The following is a 16,954-nucleotide window of genomic DNA, read 5'->3' as shown; positions in this document are numbered from 1 at the left end:
TATTCCTCTAGGTTATAAATGTTATGAGTACCCACTAAGAACAAATCCTTAACAAGTAGCCTTTCGATGAATCACAGAAGTGGTAGCCCTTTTAATCTTCATAATAATTCTCTGAACTAAGTTTTATAGATGAAACTAAAGAGGCTTACCACCCAAGGGGGATGACTTTTGTACCCTGAAATGGTGAAGTGCATACCCTGCACAGTTGTGTGTGACAATTCTGCTTGGAAGCTCCTTGCTGTAAACCATTTAGAAGTGGTATTATTTTCAAAGGAAGAGTGTCTCTCAGCTCCTCTTCCCGCCATTGTGACAACCATGGCTGGAGGAGTTAATAATGAACAGAAAGTCCAATTAGCCTCACCCATCACATCAGTCCTAGAGCTAAATCCTGGTTTCTTGCAATCCCCAAGAAAAGACTCTCCTGTTTATATATCATGTTAATAATTAATTGATTAGTTAATCAACAAGCTAGTCCTGTAAGATTGTCCTGTCCTCTTTTGTCCCCTTTGCGTCCTGGTCAGGGTCAGTGGACCTGTGCTCACGTATGCATTATGTTGATATGAAAGACTGAAGGGACTGCGTAGTGGCGCATGCCTGTAATCCCAGCACTTTGGGAGGCCGAGGCGAGTGGAGCACCTGAGGTCAGGAGTTCGTGACCAGCCTGGCCAACATGGCGAAACCCTATCTCTACTAAAGATACAAAATTTAACTGGGCATAGTGGCAGGTGCCTGTAATCCCAGCTACTTGGGAGGCTGAGGCAGAAGAATCGCTTGAATCCAGGAGGCAGAGGTTGCAGTGAGCCAAGATCGCGCCGTTGCACTCCAGCCTGGGTGACAGAGAGAGACTCTGTCTCAAAATAAATAAATAAATAAAAAGAAAGACTGAAGGAAGGACCATTTGGAAGCATGCACATGATAAATGCTTTTTAATGCTCTGAAATTTTACGAGGGAGCTGCACATTTTGTACCTGTTGAGAATAGTTTTTTGCTTTTTGTTTTAAGGACTGTTTAAAGCTTGTTGGGCATTGATTGAAAATGTATAGCAGTGCCTGGTTATACCAAGATTAGGTAAGTCAAGGCTCTGCCTTCAAGGAGCTCCCATCAAGTGCTCCAACAGGAGAGACAAGGACGGTTTCTCAGAAGAGGAAGCTCAGGGGACAGGAGAGAGGGTAGGCGGGGAGGCCATGGAAACTATCCTGGGCAGAGGGCAGAGCCTTGGGGACCGGGAGTGATGGAACAAAAGCAGAAGCCCAGGCTGGAGAAAAAAATGCTCTTCCTTTTTTCCTGGGTGCTTGTGGAAGAGGCTCCATGCTGTGATATTTTATAAGATACTGCAGAGACACTTGCTATTGAGAATTCATATCTGAAATGTGGACCAGCTTACTCTTCCTGCTGCTCTGGTACTGCAGCTGTCAACTCTAACCCTAATGTAACTGATTCCTTTGCAAGATGCAGGGCAGAGGCCGATTTTCAAGAAATGCCACCTATTCAATTCCTATCAGGTTTTAAAACTGCCTTTCACTTCTATTCTAAGCAGCAGTTGGATAGCCATAAAGCCTTACAGCTCAGACCAGTGCTCCTGTTCCCAGTAGCTCATTAGGACCACTGGTGGTGCTTTTTAAAAACACACGTGCCCAATCTACTAAAGCTGAACTTATGTATATGCTGCACTCAGCAATTGCACTCCCAGGTAAACACCCAACAAAGGTAAAAATTCACCAAAAGGCATACAAAAATTTCATGGCAGCACTATTTATAATAGCGCTACAAAGAACCACCTAAGTGCCTAGCAACAACTGAATGAGCAAATAAATTGTAGTATATTCAAACAGTCGAATAGCATATAGCACTGAAAAGGAAATAACTAATACAACACATCCCATCATAGGTGAATTTTAGAAATACAGTGTGGAGTAAAATAAGCTAGATGCAAGAAAACACATCCTGCATCATTTCATTTTAGTTTTATACAAAAAATCAGAAAAAAATTAATCCATATGTTAATCAGGATAGTGGCTATGTCTTGGAAGGATAGTAACTGAAAGGGGGCCCTGGGGGCCTTCTGGGATTCTGGGTGCTGACTGCATGAGTGTGTTCACTTGGTGAAAAGTCATCAAACAGAGTATTTATGATTTATACACTTTTCTGTATAATGTTATATTATTTCATTAAAATATTTTTAAAACTACATCTGCCTAAATTTTACCCCCATATATTCAATTTCAGTCGATCTGGAATGAGTTCCATTTACCTGTATTTTTTCAAGATTCTCGGGCCAGGCACAGTGGCTCGTGCCTGTAATCCCTACACTTTGGGAGGCCAAGCCAGTGAGGATCACGTGAGGTCAGGAGTTCATGACCAGCCTGGCCAAAATGGTGAAAGCCCACTCTACTAAAGATACAAAAAATTAGCTGGGCATGGTGGGGCACACCTATAGTCCCGGCTATTCAAGAGAATCACTTGAACCCTGGAGGTGGAGGTTGCAGTGAGCTGAGATTGTGCCACTGCCCTCCAGCCTGGGTGACAGAGCAAGACTCAGTCTCAAAAAAAATGATTCTCAGGTGTTTCTATTGTACATCCAGTTTCAGGAATCACTGACTAGGATTACCACTGGTTTTGATTTACTGGATTTAATCTCCTTTGTTTGCATATTAAAAGAGTTTACTCATTGCTTTTCTTTTCATTTTTTTCCCTCAAAATAAGAGTAAAATAGTCACCCAGGCATCTCCATGCCACTAAAATGAATGGAGGCTGGAAAGGCGGTACTTGTTCAGTGTCAGTATTTGATTTGCAGAAGTATTTGTACTCTGGAACTTCAAGAATCCCTCACAAAATTAATTTATTCAATTAGCCAAACGTTTATTGAACCCCTACAATAATAAGAGCTAACGATTACCAACTTTATGAAGCATTTCCCTGGGCCGGGCATGATCCTTTATCTTTTGCTTATATTCTGGGGTTAAGTGTGCAGGCTCTGGAGCCAGGTGACCCTGTTAAAACTCTGGCTTTGTAACTTAGTTGTGTGACTTTGGGAACATTACTTTGCCAGTCTGTGACTCAGTTTCCCCCTCAGTAAATTAGGGATCATAATAATATTGATTCTTGAAGTTGGGCTGAGGAGTAAATAATGTTTAGCCCCCTACTGTAAGTAAGTGCCATCTACTGTAGCAAGTGCTACATATGTATAAGCTATTCATTTTCACAAAAGTCTGGTGAGATGACTGCTTGGATAATGCTAATTTTGTAGTTGAAGAAAGTAAGCTTAGGGAAGTTACACAACTTGTCCAAGGTCATACAGCTGGCAAATCGCAAAATCAGGATTCCAAGCCAGGTTACCTAATCCCAGCACTGGGATATGCTGCCATCACACTCTCTTTCCTACGCTGACATATTTCTTTCTGGGTCTGTGTTTTGATGGACACAGGATTTAAATTTCTTTCTTTCTTTCTTTTTTTGAGACAGAGTCTTGCTCTGTCACCCAGGCTGGAGTACAGTGGCACAATCTTGGCTCACTGCAACCTCTGCCTCCCAGGTTCAAGCAGTTCTCTGCCTCAGCCTCTCTAGTAGCTGGGATTACAGGCGCCTACCACCATGCCCAGCTAATTTTTGTATTTTTAGTAGAGAAGGGGTTTCACTATTTTGACCAGGCTGGTCTTGAACTCCTAACCTTGTGATCCACCCGCCTCAGCCTCTTAAAGTGCTGGGATTACAGGCATGAGCCAATGTGCGTGGCCAGGGATTAACTTTCTACAAAGAAGATTCTGCTAAACAGATCTTTCAAGAGCCTCAAAAGCAAGACTATCTCATGAGCCAACTCATAGTGACAAGCACAGCCCCTGCAAGTGAAAAGGGGAGCTCTTCCCAGTTAAGCTCCGTCTGTCAAGGTGGGATGGAATGGGTAAGCTTTTTTGCTCCCTGAAGTCAAAAATACTTTTTTTTTTGAGACGGAGTTTTGCTCTTGTTGCAATAGTGCAATCTCGGCTCACCGCAACCTCTGCCTCCTGGGTTCAAGCAATTCTCCTGCCTCAGTCTCCTGAGTAGCTGGGACTATAGGCACGCACCATCATGCCCAGCTAATTTTTGTATTTTTAGTAGAGACTGTGTTTCAGTCAGGCTGGTTTCAAACTCCTGACTTCGTGATCCTCCTGCCTCGGCCTCCCAAAGTGCTGGGATTACAGGTGTGAGCCACCGTGCTTGGCCAAAAACACTTTTTAAAAAGGAGTTTGTTGTGCCTTGTTGCATAATACTGAGCAGTATTTATAGAACATGAAAATGAATATGAAAACTTGTATTTTGATTCATAGCCTCTTAGAAGTAAGTGGTGCTTTCATTAATTCTGACTTGACCTTTTCCTCCCAGATTACTGGAAGTTTTTAAACGTTACAAATATGTTTCTGACTAGGGTTAGGGAATGAAGAGTGAAGAGGTAGAAAGGAGGAAGCACATTCCTAAAGACACTAACACTGCCCATTTCTTTTTCTTTCTTTTTTTTTTTTTTTTTGAGACAGAGTTTCTCTTTTGTTGCCCAGGCTGAAGTGCAGTGGCATAATCTCAGCTCACTGCAACCTCCATCTCCTGGGTTCAAGCGATTCTCCTGCCTCAGCCTCCCAAGTAGCTGGGATTACAGGCATGCGCCACCATGCCCAGCTAATTTTTTTGGTATTTTTAGTAGAAACGGGGTTTCTCCATGTTGGTCAGGCTGGTCACGAACCCCCAACCTCAGGTGATCCCAAAGTGCTGGGATTACAGGCATGAGCCAACGCACCCAGCCAACACTGCCAATTTCCGTAAAAGCAATTCCATGTATTGAGAGCTGCCATCGTGTAATAGATAGCAGAGGGTATTCGGTCCCTGATACTGTTAATTAGATATGTAAAGATTGCATTTTTTTGGAGTTCAATTTAAATAAAAGCCTTCATTAAACAATATCTCTCAGTAAAAATTTAGGTCCTAGCAATTAATAGGCAAAACTGTGTACCTAAGATTTTTATTATATTGATTCCAAAATAATTAGGTTGGCAAAAGCATTGTGAATATCTCTCCCCACATTAATACAAAGTGCTGCTATCATTCTGTTGTTTTTTTAAAGATAGCTGCATCTTACCATGAAATATATTTCCAAGTTTTGCCAAGTATTAAGGTAATTGATTTTATTTTTCTTATTATTAATTTAGGTTTATCTTACTTTTTTAATAGCCTGTTTAAACATAAACCTGCTTTCACAGGCCTCCTGCCGCCCAAAAGCCTCCTTGTTCAGCACAGAGATTTCTTGCTGATCACATTTTCCCCTAGTCTTTTCTTTAAGCAAACACTGAAGGCTTTCAGCAGCTGCCCAAGATATCACTTTAAAACCCCTTAAGGCAGTTTGAAAGACCTCCAAAAAAGCATGACATTCAATCAAAGTTCAGTAAGGAAAGTTTTAATGAATAAACTTAGTAAATTAGAAAGCACTGCGGCAGAGTGATTAACTCTCATTTGGGCATTAGTGTTGAAATTAATTAAAATGTTTAAGCCATAGGAGGCAGGCTACCTCGTCAGGACCTGGCTCTGCCCTCGGAGTCAGTCTGGATCCAGGAGTGATTCATCTTACACAGATGAGAGGGGGATAAAAGGAAAAGAACAGTCAGGACAAATGTGTTTTCAATGGTGCTTAGCAGCAGGAGACCACTGGGACTTCAGAGCAATGCTACTGGAGTGTGACATCATAATATGGCATGTACACTGTGGAGTGGAGTGAAAAGGACTTTGCACTTACATTCTGGCCTCCTCTCCTTTAGATTGGATGCCATGTATATTCATTTCTCTGCCAGGCAGAATGCTGCAGTTTGCTGTCTTCAAGACCACTCACAAATTAGCTCTGTTTCCCTGACTCTTTTTAAACCTGCTTGCCACCATTAATGTTCATGCAGTGACAAAAAGAGGTAGGCTTGGTGTCCTGGTGGATTTCTCTAAGATCAACTCCACAGAATGTATAAAAATATAATTGCTTCAAACAGACTCTCAGACACACAACAACAGATTTATTGTTAAATTCCCTTGACACTATGCAGGGCAGAAACCATCTTTTCAAGAAACCCAAAATATTCCATTCCCATTAGGTTTTAAAATATCTCGTAAGCTCGATGTCTTTCCAGAACTATGGGTCTGTGGATCTTCTTATAGAAACCCATTACCATGTGGCTGTTTAACAAATCCGTGCCTGCTTAAAATTATAAATGACAGCCCATTTCATAAAGAGAAAAGTCCTCTTTGACAGGAAAACAATCTCAGTTGGTTCTCCTTGGTTAACAAATGGACTTGCTTCAGGCCCGGCACCATAGCTGTTTCTGAAATAGTGTGGCGATGGACTGCCATTCCTATTTCGGGTGTCCTAATTAAGGAGCTTTCAGAAATTAGTAACCACCTGCAAGTCTAAATTATTTCCACCAGGAGAAAATTATTATGATTTGCAAAGATCTACATTCATAACTTTAAAAACTGTCCATCTTCCTTCTTTTTTGCTGTATAGATTTCTTGTCAGCCTCAATGTCAGAGGTCACTGCCAGAGTGTCCCTTTGGTACCCATTAACTATAACCAGCAAACTTGTTCACTATTGATCCACTATGTCTAAGTATCTATTATGGCGGATATAAAAGGTGGCTTCACATCTTTCTAAACAGATAATTCATAAAGGCCAAGGGGTCATGGCTTGTGATATATTATCCTTTCACTGTATTTGTGACTGAATGAACAAAGAGAGAGAGGATGCAAAAGGGGTGCCAAGGGTCATGAGGGTTAGACTAGAGAGGTAGAAAGTTGTGTGTCAACTGGACACATTAACATCCATATAAATAATAAAAGGCATTAATAATATTTGTTCATGACCTCATTATCGATTCATTCTACTCAGAAGCAGAGGTTCCTAGAGCGAATGAAGACAGAGTTGATTTTTTACCACCAAAGTTCAGTTGCAGTTGAACTCTAAACTGGAAGTCAACTAGAGACAGTAAAATATATTCCAGTAGGTATATATTGGGTCCTGGGATTGATACATTTTGCGGGCAGTGCATCATTAGGGGCAAAGCAACTGTTTGGGGAACAGAAGCCTCACATAGAAAGTGTTAAGGGTCTGCAGGGCCCCGATGGGCTCAGCACATCACCACGTTCCTTTGGGATTGCTTGATTCATCATGTTATTTAACCTCCGCTGGTTCGTATTGAACATTCAGCAATACACTACAGAGGCCATTGCTAATGTTCCACACGTTCCCAGCTTAAAGGAAAGCATCTCATTAGAAGAACAATAAGGATCTAATGAGTGAGCCTTGCTCAGAAGTTAGCTGACATTGGGCTCATTTAATGCTGTTTATGGTCTTCTACCCACTGGAGAATCCAGAGATGGTGCGCTTTCTCAAGACTACAGTTTGGAGGAAAGTAAATTGAGATGAATCATGGTGAGATGAGATAGTTAAAATGTCATGCTCCATAAGTTTGAATGCATCCTTCAAGTTCTGAACAGTAAAATGCAACTGAACACTGAAACAAGAGAAACAAAGAAAAAGCAGATAACTAGCAACGCAAACCTGCCTTCTCAGACAAGTATGCTTCATGGGGGAGCCAAAAACATCTTTTCAGAGCCCTCCTTGAATATGCACCAGCGCGTGCACACACACACACACACACACACACCCTCCCAAATTTCCTTCCTTTGCCACCAGACTTCAATACATTAAAGCCTTTTAACAACAACAGTAAAAAAAAAAACCTATTATGGATCAGGGGATGACACATCAAGATTGTAAGATTTTTTTTAGAGACCAACAATAAACCACTAGCTCTATTTCTGTTTACTAATGTGAGCCAGTTCCTAGACTGGCTGGGTAAATGATAAATTGTCCCCAGTAAATGTGGGAGCCAGCGATCATGTGTTTCTGAATCAGGATAGACCTTTTTAGCTTAAGGAGTGTGTCAAGGAGAGGCTTGGGGGTTGGGAGGGCGGGATACGGGAGCTGCACAGTTGCTTCACCAATTTCTCCTTCCAGAGCCCCATTCACTTCAAGTATCTGCAAACTCGATGACCTCTCTAAGTTAGAACATCCTAAGAGAAATCCAAGAATGACCTATTTCCTGGAAGCCACCAATCTAAGTGAATAGTCTAACCCTGGGGATAGCTTTTCTTCATTATGTGAAACCCCAGTCATTGAGACAACTGAGGTCCTGGGGGAATTTTCCTTCAATGTCTGTGGTTCTCAATCTTTTTGTGAAACAATGACCCTTTTGAGACCATAACAAAAACTATGACCCCTCTCTTGAGAAAAATATTGATACATACAAAATTTTGCATATGTTTGAGGGATTCATAGCATTCCTCAGATTGCCACAGGTTAAGAATGCTATTTTAAATAAGAAAAGAAAGAAAGAAAGAAAGAAAGAAAGAAAGAAAGAAAGAAAGAAAGAAAGAAAGAAAGAAAGAAAAAGACAGGAAGAAAAAAAGCATTGATAGAATTGCTATTCTTCAAGAAAGAAAAAAAAACAAAGCTTAGAGAGGAGCTAGCCATTGTAACCCCCAAACTCCAGATAATATTGTCCTTAATAATAATAACCAAGTGTCATGTTAGTGGTCTCTGTGGACATCTCTAGTCTTCATAATAATTTTTATTTTTATTTAATGTTTGGAGATGTTGTAAAAAGTGACTACTGTTTCAAAATGTGACCTCTGTGAGGTTTAAAACCTACTGAATCAGATGAGATATGAAAGCGTTCAATATAATGTATGACTTAAAGCTATGTTTTTTAAACTTTAATAGGAAGTGTCTAACTCTCAGATCACTGTTTCTAAAGCCTGGCAGACAGAAACATGTCTTCTAAAAAGGTCTAATTTATATACCAAATAGAGATCCAGCAGGTAGAAATGATGCCTTTCCTTTTTACCTTGTGCCAACCAGAGTCTTTCATCAGCTTTGAATACACCTCAGCTCCGGCAATATTTTAACCATGCTAACTCATCTCATTTGTTTTCAAAGATTTTTCAAGTACTGTGCTAGACAATGGGATACTAAGATAAGTAAATCATGGTCTTTGTTCTTGAGAGGCTTATAGTACTGGGAGAGGACAGTTGTGTGTAAACACCTACACAGCTATGGTGGGGGCTTAAACAGCATCCATTCCCTTCTTCCTCCCTCCTGACAGGATTCTCTCTCTCTCTCTTTTTTTTTTTTTTTTTTTGAGACAGGATCTCACCATGTCACCCAAGCTGGAGTGCAGTGGCATAATCTCGGCTCACTGTAACCTCCACCTCTCAGGCTCAAGGATTCCTCTCACCTCAGCCTCCCTGGTAGTTAGGACTACAGGTGTGCACCACCACACCTGGCTAATTTTTGTATTTTTCTGTAGAGACGGGTTTCACCATCTTGCCCAGGCTGGTCTTGAACTCCTGGGTTCAAGAAATCCACTTACCTTGGCCTCCCAAAGTGCTGGGATTACAGGTGTGAGCCACAGTGTCCAGCCCAGAACACCATTTTTATTTGAGTACCCACGCTTCCTGTACATAAGATATGTGATCTTAGGAAAGCTGACCCACACTGGGCTATACCAGTCATGGTAATTCTACACAAACCCTTGTCTGTGATTGGTTCAGGCAACATGGCTTCAGCCTATTGCTTAATTGGTGATGGTAACTGGTCCAAGGATGAGCACGTGACCTAAAGCCCTCATCACATCAAAGGGAAGGACAACTGCGGGGAAGGTTCTCTCTCTTCTCCTCTATGCATGTTGCCCCAATTGCTATTAGCAACTGTCTTGTTATCACTGGGGAGATTGGCCTGAGGACAAAACCAAGATACCTGGGATGGCAGATCTGAGAAAATTTCAGAAGCCCTGATTGTATCACATCTGAAGCCCAGTCTATAATCCAAATGACCTTTATGTGAGATCAATCTACTATTTTCTTTTTGTTTAGTCTTCTTTGGGTAGGGCTTTCTGTTCTATGCAGACCAAAAACTTCTTGACTGTCATCCCTGCTAGTGGAGAGTGAGAGAACCCCTGGTATGCTACAAAAATCTTCAGAAAAAGCCACAGAGGATGGACACAATCATTATGGTGGGAACTTTCTGGAAAGGGGATACTTGAGCTGAGTTTTACAGGTTGAATAGGAGTTGGCTGATCCCATATAAAAGGGAAAGGGGTTCTAAAGAGAAGAACAAGTGAACAGAGGTGTGCTGGTGCCTTCGAGGTTGTTGGGAGAGTTGTATGGCTAGAGTGAAATGGGCATTCAGGGATGTTTTGGAAGATGAGACAGAAGAGGTAGCAAGGGCTGGATCGTGAAGGGTCTCACATTCCATGTGAATGTAGATTTTCTATCAAAGGTCATTGGGAGCCATTGAAGGATGTTAAGCTAAGTGGCATGGTCGGTGTAGCATTTTAAACAGGTTGCTGGTGGCCAGTGTGGAAGGTGAGTTGGGGAGTTGAAGGTGAGTTGGACAGTTCTGGAGACAGGGGAATCAGTTTAAGAGTCTCCATTTTGCTGGAATTCTCTGTCATCCTCTCCCAACAAGGGGCAGAAAACGTGGACTCTTTCTGGACAGTTCAGAGAAGGGAGCTGTGAAGGCTGGTTCAGATCCAGGTTGGTGCTCAAGATATAGAACACTGCACAGGGTCTTAGAATGAGCCCCTTACTTGCTGTGTGGCCTTAAGCTAGCTGCTTAACTTCTCTGAGATTCCATTTCCTTGTCTATAAAATAAGGATCCGAATACCTACCTTGCACTATTTTGGTGAGTATAATAACACTTATAAGCAGATAAGACCACTAGACAATAGAAACTAGATTAATAACTCACTGGATGACTGAGGGACTGGATGACATGAATGGTTTTTCCTACTTATATTAAATACGTGGTTATAGACTTCAAAATGGCAGGCCCAGTACTTTGGGAGATATTACCACCAGATGAACAAGTTAACCCCACTACTTTTTGAAATAAGTTTAATTCTCATGGAATTTTTTTAAATGAGGGCAGATCTGTCCACAGGGATTACAGAAGCTTCTGCTCAGCCATTAATTAAAACAACATGCTTTGAAGCCCTGTGGATATGTAGCTTTCTTGGGGCTCAAGAGGAAGCATTATTATAAATTGCTTTGGAAGGAATTGATTAGGGGTTTTCCATATGATACCCACAAAGGGCATGAGAGATTAGGTTTTGGCCCGAACTCAAGAGCTGCTGCCCAGTTGGTTTGGATAGCCTACAGGTACAGGAACTGAGAAAGGTGCTTGTCTGTGCTCCTTTTCATAAGCCAGATCCTTGGGTCTCCCAAGTTGACTGTGCCCATTCAGGGGTGGTAAGACGGAAGAAAGGGCTAGGGTGGGACAGTGGGGAGCTGGTGCCCACCTGCAGATGCTTGGAGGTATAACGTGCAGTGGTTGAGAGATTTGCCCTCAGAGGCATATAGGTTTTTGAGTTCTGGCTTGCTCGCTTACTAGCTGTGTGACCTTGGGCAAGTGACATAACTTCTCTGAGCTATGACTTTTTTCATTTGGAAAAATGTGTTTTGTTTACTCCAGTTCTACAAAGTGGAGTAAATCTACTCCTAGGGTTATTATGTAGATTAAATAAAACATTTATGTAAAGTACGTATGCATCATAGTTTACAACAGATGGTTCATAAACATAGGTTGTTATTATTATTTATAATGAACATCTGTAATGTGAGGTCTGTCCATCAAGTAGCTGCTTCCTGATTTCCTTTTGGGGAATTACCTTTCCTGATTAGGTGTAGTCTTGGTGCCCTCTAGTGTGCTGACTGTCCACCTTAAAAGCTGAAAGGGTCCCTGGAGGCTCTGCCCACCAGACTTTCCTTTCATCACCTAGTACAGCCAAGATATGAGATGTCACCTGAGCTCAGCCAATCAGAGTCTCTCTCCTGAGACCTTGAATCAAAGCAAAGGTAGAAAACACAGTGGGGTAGTCCCTGAGGAAGACAGTCTTCACTTCACTTCTGTTGGTGCCTCAAATCGTTCCTACATAGTCTCTGTTCTCTCAAAGGGCCAGAGTCCATTTCTGTTGCTTGCAACCAAAGAAATGAGACACCATTGCTTTCTGCCTCTAGGAAATGAGTGTCCCCCTTCACAGCCTGCTCTGCTGCTTATCTCGTCTTTACTCCAATGTGTGGGGCACCGCCACCACGGTCCTACCTAGAATGTTCCCCAAACACAGCCTAAATTTTTATAGTTTCATGCCTGTTTTCAAGATGTCCTTTCTGTTTGGATGTCCGTATCCAGCCCTCATCCACCAACAGGCAATTCTAACTCATTCTTCAAGCCCTGGCTCAAATGGTGCTTGCTCGGGAAGGCTTCAGTGACTGCCCCTGACCCAGCAGTACAAACACATTTCATTTCCTCTGCTTTTTTCATGCTTCCATTGAAGCATTTACTACATTTGCCATGTTGTATCACAGTTAGGTTACTTGCTGCCGTCTAGACTGTGTGCTCTTTGGGAATGGCCTTGTTCAGTTTTGTGTCTCCAGTACCTGATTCAGAGCAAGGGCATGAAGCATTTTTGTTGAATGAATGAGTGAAGAAATGACATTTCTTACAAATACATGACTTGTAGAATTTTATATGCAAACACATGCAGGGCATGTCTAGATAATTTCAGAACAGCAGGCCAATTCTATAGACCACCCGGTTCTCCCAGGAGTGGTAAGAAACGCGTCCTTGTCTCAGTTAGCCAAATTGGATTCATCCAAAAGTTCAAGGTCATTGTCTCAGCTTCTTTGAGAGTTACAGAGCAACATAATTACATAACACTAGTAACTAAGCTTTCTATGGCCCTGACCACATCCCAAGCACCACATCAATATTAACTCATGTAATCCTCATAGTAATCCTATGAAGTAGATTCTGCTATTTTCCTCATTTCAGACATGAGGAAACTGAGGCATGGTGAGGTCGAGTCACCTGCTCACAGTTACATGGATGACCAGTGGAAGAGCTGTTTCCCGCCTCAGCTGTGCTCTTCCATACAATGCTGCCTCCTCTGAATCCCAGAGGAATGAGCAGTCAGCCCATTTCACAGCTTGGGAGTTGGACGCAGGACAGGGGTGGCTGCATGTGGAGATCTGCTCATCTGGTAAGGAGCATTGACAGTGACTGCGGGTTTGGCTAAGCTGTAGTGGGGTTGTAATGAAGACAGAACAAGATCCTTCCATAACATTTGATCATTCTGAGCCCCAAAAATAACCCTCATGCTAGTAAGGGGTCACATCATTTGCCTTGGCTAAACTCACCAAGCTGGATTTGGCTGGCAATAGAGGGTAGTTCAGTGCTTAAGCTTTTAAGTCAAAGAGTACTGACTGTAAGGTTTGGCTCAGCCGTCCAGTACTGTGTGTGATCGTGGGCTCATTATTTAACTGCTGAGTGACTCAGTTTCCTTACCTGTAAAATGGGGCATAGTAAAAGTCTCCATGTCATAGAATAGTTATGAAAATTAAATGAGATAATTACATGGAAATCACTTGGTATGTCTGGCACCTATTAAGTGGTAGTATTACACAAATATTAGTACAAAAAATTTTGCTAATTATGGAATATTTAATGACCAGTAGCATGTTGGATCTTTCAGGGAGCAATGAGAAGCAAAAGAGTAGGGCTGAAAAGTGAGTGTCCATCCTCTTTGCCAAGCAAAGTACAGTCCTTAAGAATTTACTACACTGCCTGAAATTCCAGGTCTGGCCACCTAAGTTCTCCAAAGGATTCCACTGGATATGAGCACAAGACAGGCTTTGTAGTTTTCACACCCAGTAATCCAGGGCTGACAGCTCAATAGGATTATTTAGTACAGCAAACCCAGCATCCTGTTTACTAGCCTTTTCCCTCGTCTGATTTCCAATTGAGAAAAAAAAAAAAAAAAAAAAAACCTTCAATGATAAATTTGGTCAAAAGGCTTATTTTATTACTGGTGCCTGTTGCCAAAGAGCTGATATTTCTCACAAATCCTGAGCTGTGAGTTGTGACAGCCAGTGCTTGGGTGAAGTTAACACCTGCCTCATCCTTAAGGAGAAGAAGAGAGGATGTGATTTGCCTCCCCAAATCCCAGGGGTCAGAGCACAACATGTGCTCTGACCCCTGGGATTTGGGGAGGGGGATTCCCAATCCACCAGTTCATTTAAGCTTCCAACTTCACGGATTCCAGATTCAGATACAGAGAACCTTCAACATATGTGTTCTATAGAAACCAGACTTCATCATAAAGCTCTCTATTAGCTGCAAAAAAAAAAAAACAAATACGTACAAATAAAGTATGTTTTAAAGTAAGAAATATATTCTCTTAATGCATCTATCTGTCTCAGCTTTTAATAACCCCAGTTTACATGGCTTACAACTGAGACCCATTTCCTGAGAGGTCTTTGGGTTGAAAATTGGGGTAGAAGTGAGTATAAGCATAGAGGGTATTACTGTACTCCGGGAGCCTCCGACACACTTAGAAACACGTTAATAAGCCCTCTCCATGGAGGATTCAATAGGATGAAAATAATCCTCATGTCACCCTCTCTCTATATATCCCTCATACCTGGGACGTGAGAATTATGCACTAAATAACGATCTCAAAAGGCAAATCCCACAGAATGTGGGAACCTCTTGGGACGGCGTGTAGGTATTGTCACTCCACAGCTGGCATCAGGGTGAACTTCCACCACTGGGATATGGAACAATTTGTAATGTAGCAATTAATGGAAATGTGACGAAGTATTCGCTTAGCAGGAAACTGGTAACTGCAGGCATCACCAAACAGAACGATATCATGGCATGTCCAACATCCCAAGGGATTCTGAAGACATTCAGATGACGACCGAGCACTAGGCATCTTAAGAAGCCCCTGTGTGCCCCTTTGTGACTTGAGGTTGAAGTTAAAAATGATACTTTCTCCTACACCCTGTTTTTGAGCTATGTGGAAGAGAGGAGTAGTATAAAAATGCAGCCTCGGAAATGTAAGGACCCACCATGCTTGCCCGCTTCACCCCGGGTGAACAGCATTCGGCAGATTCTAATTAGGAAAATGTTCCACTGGGCTTTTTCCTCAGGGTGCGAGGGAGACCTGGGCTGTTGCCGAGCTGCATTTTGCATCGCCTGGATGATTGTAAAACTCCCTACTTGCCACCCCCCACCAACCAAGAAAACCCATCGGCTTAAGTACCAACCCCCCACCTCAGTTCTCATATACTTTCATCTTGTTCCCAGGATCCACTAAAGTAAATAAGATGTCCACCCAGATAATGGAGACCCACCGGCTCTCAGTTAGTGCCTTTTCATGCCAATTAAACACATTTTACACAGTCATCGTAGATGCATCAATGACTGCATTCCGAGACGCCAATAGGGCCGCGGCAGACTTCAGCCTAGCAAATGAAATGTATTTCATGCGAGTTTTCTCTCTGTCTTATTCTAACCACTTGGCAACGGTCTCAATTGAAAACATTGATTCTGAAAGATATATATGGGTATATAAACTGATTAACCAGCTTATTTGCTGCTGATTACTTTACTAATAAAGATCTCAGAGTGCTTAATTTAAATTAATACTTCTTTAATGAAAATCCAGCTTAGAGCATAAAAACAATCTTGACAGATGCATTTATTGCACAAACATACATCTATCTACGCCAAGCCAATTGAACATACAATCATATTTGGTTGGAGTTATAATTGATAATGATTCTACAGTTATGACTTGGGTTAGGTGTGTGTTGTTCCCCAGAGTTATTCTGATGGTCTCAAAAGGTCTTTTCATTTTGGAGGCTTGAGGAGCCAGTGGGAAGCACATGCATGTGTGTGAAGCAACCTCAGAATATTTGGTCACTTTTGTGATGAGGAGTAAGATATCCTGGCTTCCCCTCCCCCTCCCCTCCATCCTCCTCTGCCTTAAAAAGCAAAAAGGAGGGTGGCTGACTTTCCAGTGTAGTAAAAATTGGAAAGGGGACAAAAGGTGTCAAATGTTAAGACCTAGGGATTAAACAAAATTGGGTTATTGATTAACCAGTGTGTTGGTAACCTGATGTTTGTCAGCCAAACACCAGAGTCTCGAGCCTCTTGGAGTTTATGGGCCAATTTCTCCCTAGATGTGTGAGCTTGTTGTGCTGCCATCAGTGGACTCGCCAGCGGCCGAGCAGCTCAGAGTGACAGCGACTCAGCGTCTGGAAGCCCCACTGGGTTGTGAAATGAACAAGGTCCTCTGTGCCCCTGATCCAGCCCGGGCGAGCCCTGGGGCTCCAGAAGCGAGCATCTCCCAGCTCCTAAAGAGCAGACATATATCCTGCCTTTAAGACAAGACTACAATTGCAAATCTGAGAATATAAATTACACTTTCATCTTTCTTTGGTTTTCTTTCTTTTGCTTCAGTTTTCATTCCAGGATAAACTTTCCTGTCAAAGGGACATTTCTGATGTGTCAAATTCACCACTGTAATGAACAGGTTGACAAATGTGGAAGGTGAGCAGACATTTGAGTCTGCCGCAGCTGCCTGCAGCCAGAGGAAACCGTGACTTTCACAAGGATAACGAGGCTTTGAAAGATGGCGAAAATGTCGCCATCAACCTGCCCTTCTGCTACTTAGTAATTAGATAATTAGTCAGGCCCTAATTATGGGATCAGGGTGCAGGAAAACAATTAGCTGAAAGAATTACTACATAAAACTGAAACTGAGATTCCTGAAAACAATATTTAATTTTATGATATTAATATTTGCAGCAATAATGGGAGTCCTTGGCTGATGCCAGCCGAGTGCCTACGCTTCCTCTGGGCATCCGGAAGGCAAGTTGGGTATTCTCCTTCTGAGAACTGGGTGTCTACATGAAAATGAATCCTGTGACACTGTCTTTTCAGAACCCCGTGTGTGCCCAGGCAGGAAGTTTGTGGCTGTCGTGTGTCAGCCATGTATGTACATACCTGTGCCATTCACACTTCCTACAAACTCCCAATTCCT

The 16,954-nt window shown here is 42.2% G+C and overlaps 1 long non-coding RNA gene across 3 annotated transcripts; it reads left to right on the top strand.

Moving 5' to 3' along the window:
• The first annotated feature begins 3,772 nt into the window (after window positions 1-3,772).
• LOC110567681 (uncharacterized) lies at window positions 3,773-16,345 on the top strand. Of its 3 annotated transcripts, none has more exons than XR_002478036.2 (2): window positions 3,773-3,884; window positions 16,039-16,345. It is a non-coding gene; the product is annotated as an uncharacterized LOC110567681 (long non-coding RNA). The 3 variants fall into 3 exon arrangements; XR_010340728.1 differs by lacking the exon at window positions 3,773-3,884 and adding an exon at window positions 5,530-5,712; XR_002478035.2 differs by lacking the exon at window positions 3,773-3,884 and adding an exon at window positions 5,874-5,921.
• Window positions 16,346-16,954: the final 609 nt, after the last annotated feature.

The sequence above is a fragment of the Aotus nancymaae genome, unplaced genomic scaffold, assembly GCF_030222135.1.
Source record: "Aotus nancymaae isolate 86718 unplaced genomic scaffold, 86718_ANA_hifiasm-v0.15.2.pri h1tg000007l, whole genome shotgun sequence".
Classification (NCBI taxonomy): domain Eukaryota; kingdom Metazoa; phylum Chordata; class Mammalia; order Primates; family Aotidae; genus Aotus; species Aotus nancymaae.
This window is presented reverse-complemented; position numbering and strand designations above follow the sequence as displayed.